Here is a 10,368-nt window from a genome sequence, read left to right as displayed (position 1 = left end):
TTTTCAGATTTTCAGTACAGAAGTGTAATGCTTCAACACAATAAGATGGTGATTATTTAGGTCTATCTCACATGCTCTAAATATATTATGTGGTGGTGGTGGTGGTGGTGGTGGTGGTGGTAACGACAATAATGATGAAAGCAGGGATAACAGTGGTGAGGATAGGTGATGATAATGAAAGTAATAATTATGGCGGTGATTTTGGGATAGTGACAATCATAATACATAGAGATAACAGCTGAAATATTGCTGAAATAGTCAACTATTCCTGGAGATATATTTTAATAATATACACCTTTTAATGAGCCGATATTTTAAAATTGGTTTAAGTTTTTCAGTAACAGAAATTTCTCAAATCGGATTTCCTTCCCTTTTAATTTTCGGGGAAGTATTTATAAGATTCCTCTCATAATAATGATGTTAGAAATATAATTAAATTGTTGAAACATGTATTTTTAATTGTAAAATATGAGTGAAAAATTGTATTACCATTGAAATATTTCGCGTAATGATTTTTTATTTATTTTCAGATACAATAACATCAGTGTTCAGATTGTAAAAGAAGTCCAGTCTTGAGATTAAACATTAATTTACTTTTCAGCATTTAGCATTTTACCCATTTTCGGTAATTATCTAGTTTAAGCTGCTCAATATGGACATCATGTTACCTATTTTATGATATTGAGATTATTGTGAGACAATATATTTAATTGTATATACATACCGTTTTATTCGTCATCGATTTGTATTCTCTCCTTCAATGTGTATGCTACGGATCTTAAACCTTTTTTCCCGTAACCTGGATAGATTCTCGAGATGTTGCAGAAAAGGTATAAACTGTTTTTGTGTGTTTTATTACCTGCACATGAATATATATGCCTGAACTCAGCTTCACTCATACATTAACAGCATCGAATTAATTATTAGTGGCTGCAGATACAATGTTTTTAATCAAAAGACATTTTAATATAAATAGTTTACTTTATTTCTGTCTTTTCTGTAGTGACACAATTATGTCTTTTTTTTTATTCCGATGGAAACATATATTGCTTGAATATTACATTTTGGTAGATGGAATTATATTCATTATTTAGATTTATTAAAAAGTAGTTTTGAAGTGGGGAAAAAGGAACTGGCCAGCCTACCCATTATCTCCTGGCTTAGTTTCTTATGAGTGATTCCTTATTCGTGTCACTTATGAGTAGGGGGCAGATGTTGATGACCTAAAAATCTACTTAAAATGATCATTAAAATGCCCTTAAACTAATGGAAAAATGACATGAAATTAAAAGAAAATGACATTTAAATATTATTCACTCTACTCGCACCACAACGTCTTAAAAATTAGTCATCTTGTTTCAATGACTGCTCTGCAAATCTCGGAGAGAGGAGGCAGCTTCCTGGAATTTAGCTAAGATAAAGGAAAAGAACATGCAACAAAATGACGGCTTTAAGGAAAAACTATAGATTTTAACGAGATAGTTATATATAATAAAAGTAATATAATACAGTTATATGAACACTTTTTAATGATTGAATAAAATTAATAAAATCGGTTAAAAACCATACATGTTTCGGAGGAATGCTCCTCCATCTTCAGTGGTAGTACCACGACGCTGGTACTACCACTGAAGATGGAGGAGCATTCCTCTGAAACATATATGGTTTTTAACCGATTTTATTAAATCATTAAAAAGTGTTCATATAACTGTATTATATTACTTTTATTATATATAACTATCTTACTCATGAACACTGTTGCATCTGACCTAACTTATGTAATTTAATTATGTAATTTAATTTTAATGAGAGTTTACAATGTGTTTCAATCAGGGGTGGTCAGTCAAAGCCCTCACTTAAACTAAGCCGTTGTCAAGCATTTTATATTATTTCTGTTGTGTGAAGTGAAGCCTTCAGTGGAACGAGGGATGGACTTTAGAGTCTGTTCCAAACTATAAAACTCAAACTTCACTGTTATTCACTTATTCAGTAGGTAATTACTACTACTGACCTATTTGCTTAGATAATGATTTAACAGATCTATCGATAAAGAAGAAAGTAAAATACATTCCAAATGATCTAAAGGTTCTTCAAAGTATTAAAAATGACCAAAAAATACCGAAAAAAATATAAAAATGACCTGTTAGTTCAATAACGTAAAAAAATGCAATATAAGAAATTATTTGCTTACATTGATATCAACATAGAAAGGATTTCTATATTAATAGGCATCGTCGTAATGTGAAAAATAAGAAGATGACTTTTCATCAACTTCCACCTCCTACTTACGAGGTTCAAAACTGTCTTCGGACAGTTGACTAAACAAAATGAAGTGAAAATTATTTATTTTCTTGTAGTTTTGGCAGGGAAACAATTAACTTCCCTGAGCAAGCTCTGTTGCTGTTTGTAGATTAGATAATGTGATCTTAACTGAAACCACGAAATTTCAATAATTTCCATTCTCCCTTCCTCATCTTCATCATCATTCACACTCATTCCCTACACCACACTTACACGAACACTTACACATACACTCACCCGTCCACACCTGTGGAGTAACGGTCAGCACGTCTGGCCGCAAAACCAGGTGGTCCGGGTTCGAATCCCGGTCGGGGCAAGTTACCTGGTTGAGGTTTTTTCCGGGGTTTTCCCTCTACCCAATACGAGCAAATGCTGGGTAACTTTCGGTGTTGGACCCCGGACTTATTTCACCGGCATTATCACCTTCATATCATTCAGACGCTAAATAACCTGAGATGTTGATACAGCATCATAAAATAACCCAATAAAATAAAAAATAAAAATACACTCACCCTAGTACACGACTTAACTCTCCACAGATACACATCATGCACAGCATGGCCTGCCAAAGTGTGTCCAATTTCAAAATGGGTTACAGTCCTGCAATATAATCGCAGTATGCAGAACACGAATCACGCAAGAGTCGTGGGTAGGCATTGGATACACACATACTCTCTCTTCTTATACAGTACACTTACACTTTGTTCTGAATTGAACAATATGACTGCTTATATTCTATTAATTATATTTCTTCATTCTATTGACACTTAAATAATTGTAAAGTTCTATAGCGTCATCTATTGTTTTCACAGTAGAAGTACGATTCATGTGTCGTCATTGGATGAAATATGAAGTATTTCAGTTCATTTCCGTATTTGTTCTGATAGCTAGAGTAATGGACAAGAGTGAAAAGATACTAATTAATCTAGATCGAATCCATTCGAAGGTAAGCTGCCTATAATTTTAAATAGAATTTGTAAGACATACCAGTATATAATAGAGATCTGCATTCCAATTAAAACAACTGATCACAGGTCATGACAGTACATGCGGTCGGTAGCTGTATACTATTCACAGCTGGCTGGCTGTCGCATATACTAACTCTGCATGAAAACAAAACACCCAACTGAAGCATCATAGTCAACCAGTCATCTTAGTCCTTTCAAGTATGTCTTAGGCTGAGAACTGTCTTTGATTGATGTGATTACAGTATGGCACTATGAAAATGTTAAACTGCCTGATGCACTATCACCTGATTAGTGAACCTAGTATATATACAGGCTATAAGATTCAATAAAAAATTCCAGTAAAATATTTAAATGATAAATTAATAAATCAATAAATAAAATAAAATTTTAACGAACTATGTTGTCTATAAGAATATAAATATATATACAAAATAAATAAATAATGTTAGTCTGTATCTTCTAGTTCAGCCACTTTCAACCAGTGTGCTGCGAGAAAATAAAAACAGTAAAGGTTGTAGTAAAATCTGAAAAAGTAAAAATGAAAATAGTAGTAAAAAATGAGTGCACAAGAGTTAACTTTCAGCATAAGTAATTAACACTCAGTAAACACAATGTAGGTGTGTGAGTAGCAGAAGAAATTGACTGATGTGCAGCTAGGGTTGTCAAACCAGTGAAGTTAGAATACCGTAGCAAACTTAAAAATATCGTATTTTACTTGTCTTTATGAAAAAAAATCGTACAGTAAATACCTTGACAAAATATGTAATATTATTGTATGGTTCATATTTCCTAAATAACAAATTCAGAAAACATGCAAATAGGTACCATAAAGGTAAAGGTATCCCCGTAACATGCCATGAAGGCACTTGGGGGGCATGGAGGTAGAGCCCCATGCTTTCCATGACCTCGGCACTAGAATGAGGTGGTGTGGTCGGCACCACGCTCTGACCGCCTTTTATCCCCAGGAAAGACCCGGTACTCAATTTTATAGGAGGCTGAGTGAGCCTCGGGGCCGTTCTGAAAGTTTGGCAACGAGAAAAAATCAATAGGTACCATAATTGAGACAATATTGCATTGTAATAATTATCTAATTCTATGATAAACTTCAAATAAAATTACAAAAAAGCGTGTTAGTTCTATTTGTGAATAATGTGTATTTTGTTTCTCAACCATTTTTGCCTGATGCGTCCTTTCACCACTCATCACACAGTGATTCCCCCCTATGTTTACTAAAAAATAATGCATATAAAGTTGAAAATATTTTATTTTATTAGATATATTAATGCATATACATTTACCTCATTTATTTCTATTTTACAGTCCTCATTTTCTCCTAAAACTCTCAAAACTATCCCCTGGTTGGGAACCAGAGCTTTAGATTATATGGGCGTGCTGCAGGAATTTAAATTACACCTTTAGTGTGCTACATGTTGAAAAAGGTTGAAAAACGCTGATCTAGTTGAATGGAACAGTTATAATATTTAATATTTTTGTAACAGTGTTGTATTCATAATGACACAGGATAAAAGCAAATACATTAAAGAAACCAAGGAGGAAAGTCTAATTAAGATTGAACAAAAATTATTAATTTTAAAATCAAATGGCGATTTTTCCATTGATCCTTTTATTTTTGAAATAACATCAACACGAATTTTGTTTGCTCCATCCTTATATTTCGTGATATGGTCGTTGAATGTGAAATAACAGAACCTGCATCCAACTTACCATTAGTAGCTCCAAGTCAATCATTATCTGTGATTAAACATCTCTCAATATACACTACTGGTATTGTAAAAATTTTAAACAAAGTGAATATATAGATTTGGTTTATTTTTATTAAATACTGTGATTGAATTAGATTATGTCTGCTTGTGAAGAAATTCTGGATGCATCACAAAATCACTGTTCTTTTTATGCAATCACATATTTACTAAGCTATATTAAACATTTTCATTACTGATATAACTTAATGAGTTTGACAAGAAGGATGTTGAGTAACATTATTGGTAATATAAAGCATTATTTCATTTAACGAATTGTGTTATATAAAGATTAGGTTTTCATATTTAAATGCTCGAATATTTCCTACTTTTCGTGCTATCTGAAATAAAAACAAAATGGTAAACTCCTTAGGTAGGCTGCTTTGAGTATCAGACATTAAAAGATCATGTAATTGTTGTGCAACAAAACCTCGAACGCTCGAGACCGATCGAGTAAACGCTTCAACCGACTGGTTATAAATACTACTTGACTCCATGTGCTCGAGCAAATCATTACCCAGTTCCCTTCTTTACAACCGAAGACTAACAAATGAGCTTCAGTCGGTCGTTTTCATGAGAATGCAGAGGTCTAGTATATATAAGGTAAGAATGAAATAGAGCTATAAAAAGGAAAAGAGAATAGGATAAGTAGAGAGAAAAGTAATGGAACATTACTTTATATTTCTCTGAGAAATTTAATTATGTGATCTCTGACGACACTTACTCTCAAAATTCCAGCGTTTGAAGCATTTCCCTGAGCAATTTAAACAATTTTTATTAACTAATGGCGGACACTTGACTTGCCTGATTTACCCAAGTGTCCCCATCTAGTGAGCGATGTGCAGAAGCTTGTAATTCTTTTAGCTACCATTAAGGCGTTGTTTTTTATGTACCATAGGAGGTGAACTATGTAACACCATATGATGATGAATGATTTATGGAACAGTGGTGGAATGCTGCTAAGGAAAACGGGAGTACCTCGCAAAAACCTACCATCATAAACCATATTTATTCACCAAACATTCAGTCAGACCCACAGGAATTTGTGGAAATCTAACACTACAGCCATTCGGCTAACAGTGTGTCCTGCAACGTAAACTAGATAATTACCAAATTGTAAAATATTTATTTCTTGCTGTGTGGTAGCTAAATTATTCCTACTTCATGTGAGAATTCAATTCCAGCATAGCATTATTAGCTGACAGTTTCTCACCAAATAGATCGGAATTGATTTCTCTGTAGTTTGAGATTTGTGATAGATAGAGGGAGTATCTGTAGTGTAGGTTGTCTTAAACAATTTGGTTTTTCCTGACATTTTCATTTTAGCACTGCTTTGTTACAGGCACATCAGCATCTCATTGTCTATGAATAACAATGGTTTGAAAGAAATGCCAACAAACTTACAGTTACAATTAACTACTATATTTCCAAAAAATTAGTTACCATTACATATTTATATAAACACAAAACTTCAAGAAGTGGACTTCATTCATTTAAATACAATATGGGCAGCTTAAACAACATAAAACGCTGAATGATGAAATTATTTTTTTACAATTACCCTATTATTTCATAAATATTTTTCATCAACATCATCATCATCCAAACAAGTACTTGGGTATAAGGCCCAAAGTCTGTTATAGTCTCAGTGAGTCATTCTCGGTCAACCATTTTTTGGACGGCTCAAAGATCTCTTCCCCTGCGGACATTATTGAAGCATGCTTTTGGAAGTCTATTACGATTCATTTGTTGGACATGGTTTTTTCACTGCAGCTGGAACTTGTTTATAAAATGTGAGACTGGTTGTAATTGAAGTTCTTGCACGATATCCTCATTTCTTTTGTGGTCCAAGCCACTATATCCTAGTGTTGCTCTCATAATTTCATTTCACAGGCCGTTATTATGCTATCAGTACTTCTCATTGTCCATGCTTCACTCCCGCAACATAGTACAGGTCTAGCTAAGGTTTTATACAAATGTATTCTTGTGTGTCACTGTACTAGGGAAGGTTTCATAATTTTTATTATTTCCATTGTTTTATTGCATTTGCAAATTTTAGAAAGTTATATCTGTTTCACTAGAAAATGTTAAATTATAGCCAAGATACAGAAACTCGTTTATTCTTTCTATTAATTTGTTTAAGCAAATTTTGCTTGTGACCGGATATTTCCCACGAATTTCCCTACCCCACCAATTAAACCCTTCTGGGCTAGCAACCCATTAGGGATTCATTTTATACTGCTTTTAAGACTCATACATTTTTTTAAAATATATATTAAAAAAACACGGAGAAAATGCATTCAGTGCTGTCCATGGCTCTATAATGGTATATTTACTTTCATTGTAAATGAGCCTAAGTTGAGAAAGAAGAAAATTAACTAGCAACACTCTTATACAGAATTATCTAAGAGGTATCTGATATGGGCCTACGCAAATTTTTTTTTATTATGTTAACATCTCTAATTCTTTGTGAGTGATGTCTCAACTTTTCTGTGTTAAATCTGAATGGAAATCTATGTTGGACTTACTTTTACCTGTGTACTAAAACAATTGATATCAGAGGTTGATGATAATTCCATTCATACTTAATTTTATGTAATTGCTTTATTGACAAAATCTTGTTCTCTCATTTTTTTCTTCATATTGAGTTTAAGTTAAATTATCTGGTAGATATGAGAGTGTGTAGTGTGACAGGAATTTGGCATGTCTGTCCGAATATATAATCAGAATACTTTCCAGGCTACTTTTCTAACAACATATTATTTGGAATGCACCCTTCGTATTACTGGTCTATTGTGAAACAGAAGATTCGACATATGGTAACGAGTTCTATAATACTGTAGCAGCTGGATATAGCTATAATGCAAAGCCTTTGAAGTATGCTGAATTAAGTAATAATTTATACTTTAAAACTGTCACAGAATTTTCGTTTCGGACTAGTAATTGACAGTGCAGTTAGCAGGTACGTGACCTTCATTCAGTGGCTTACACAGAATTTTGTCAAGGGGGGGAAGGTCATTATTAAAATTGTATACAATTTACATGATCGGTATTTAAAATTTTATGTATTATTATTATTATTATTATTATTATTATTATTATTATTATTATTATTATTATTATTATTATTATCATCAGCAGCTGAGTTTTCATAGGAGGATGTGAAATTAGTTCCTGGAAGAAAGTTCACGACAACATATTCACACTGCAGCTGCAAAGAAACATTTGACAATGTGAAATTTTCACTAACCTCGCGAGAATCGCTACACGACTTTTTGCTAAAAACTGTAAAATTGAGCTTTGAGGTTGCTTAGACATATCAAAGAACCCGGCACAATAATGTGAAGTTTTTATTAAAAATATGACAAAACATTAAACGAATGTTTCACAATAAAGTCAGAACTAAAACGAACAGGTGAGTTTAAAATCGACAATGCACAATTTTTAACATCTGCATTGCAGAACTGTCGAAACATCCTTTTCAATATGTTTCACAAGAAGTTAAATTTCAGCTACATTTTATTACAAGGTCGGTACTAGACAGTAGGTCTCTCTATAATAAAGATAGGATTGTTAAAATTCGAACATGCCACATCACCAAGCACAGGAGTTATATTGAGAGGTAGAAGGACTATGCCTTATGTCGATGTAGATTATGTTACTCTGACAGTGAAAAATTAGAGAAGGGAAAACGATTATGGATTTAAAAAATACTCAATCTAAATATGTAATTTTTTTTTCAAATGTTCAAAGCCGGTAACCCCTCCCCCCTTGCATACTCCCCTGACTTCATTCTTACCTTGTAAAGAAACTGTTCTTTTATAGTACCATGCTTGTGCTGTGGATGTAACAATAAGTTATTGTAAAATGATTTTGATTGGATATCCAAAGAAGCAATGAATTAAGCAGATATGGTGACTACACTCTTTCCTTGGAACCAAACTTTCCTCTGATATCGCTGTGGATATATAGCAATATCAGTTAGTGTAAAATGAAAGAAGGCAGCATTGGACACCCAAAGAAGGGATGGCTCGAACATGTACATTGCTACATAAAAAGATGCCTAATAATGAAGCTGGATGATGATGATGATGATGATGATGATGATAAAATATAAGTCGTCATACGTTTTGAATTTTATATAACTACAATTTTATACACAATTGGCACCAGAAAAAATATTTTCAAAATACTATATGATTATTGCAGAGAATGATACCGTCTTTCTGTAAGTATTTCACTTTACTTACTACCTGTGTTTGTACATTTAGTGGACTGTGAATTAGCTGCTGATTGAAATGATTGAGTTTTACCCTTATTATCATTACCACTGCCACTGCTCCTGCCACCACTGTAGCACCACAACCATCACCATTGTAATAATATATACTCCTAAGTTTACAAATGTGGGCACATATACATAAATATATAATTATGCTTGTATCATCATCATTAGTTTGATAGTATGCTTTTTAACGTTATGCATTTCTTGATTGTTGGTGTAAGTTTTCAGGAACAATGTCAGACCTTGAAAACTGACATTAGCAGCATTTGGAATTCTTTTTAATAATCTCAATAATTCAGTAAGTTTGTTGATTTTTTAATATTTTACTGTTGGTTTTCAAATTTATTTACATAAGTATATACTCCGTACTATGACAAAGTGGCATTTTTCAGTGAAGTTTATTTAAGTCTTTAATTATTCCTATGTTGAGTAACATGACATGTAGTGCAAGTAAAAATAAAATGTGAAAAGAAAATTGATTACTTGAAGAAGGTAATAGTGACATATAATAATGAGTTGAGACATGTCTGTTCGTGTCATGTACATCAGTCAATATAGGTATTTCCTGAGAGTAATAAAATTATTCCATCCTTTTTTTTTCTCAGCACTTAATCTGCTACTCTACTGCTTCAGTTTCAATCCCTACAATGTGTCAAGTTTCGGTTATCTTTTCTTTTTCAGTGTATATATAAGTTAGCATTTTATTGTAAGGCAATAGAATAAAATGCCATAACAGAGTGAGTAGAAGATAGAAAGTGAAATAGCCAACAGAATTTTTATGGCTCGATGCAGTGTAGCATTAGTATCACTAGTTATTGTGCAAATACGCAAGGAACAGAGAGAAGCATGCAGTGAGATATTGGTACGAGTTTCGAAACAAATATAACCCTGCTTATTTATAATTGTAACTGTAGATTCTATCTATAATACACTATGATAAATATAGATGCAATGCATACATGATTTAAGTAACGTGTACTCCACTTCAGTCTTGGAATTTCAACAGTTTTGTCATTTACAACAAATTAATCCACTTTTACAAACAAATCACCTG

The 10,368-nt window shown here is 32.8% G+C and overlaps 1 protein-coding gene across 1 annotated transcript in view; it reads right to left on the bottom strand.

Moving 5' to 3' along the window:
• The window catches only part of LOC138709663 (glyceraldehyde-3-phosphate dehydrogenase-like), a 141,447-nt gene that overhangs the window by 116,280 nt on the left and 14,799 nt on the right, over positions 1-10,368 (bottom strand). The window lies entirely within an intron of this gene.

Source organism: Periplaneta americana, chromosome 11 (assembly GCF_040183065.1).
Source record: "Periplaneta americana isolate PAMFEO1 chromosome 11, P.americana_PAMFEO1_priV1, whole genome shotgun sequence".
Lineage (NCBI taxonomy): Eukaryota > Metazoa > Arthropoda > Insecta > Blattodea > Blattidae > Periplaneta > Periplaneta americana.
The sequence above is the reverse complement of the archived record's forward strand: the minus strand, read 5'-3'. Positions and strand labels throughout refer to the sequence as shown.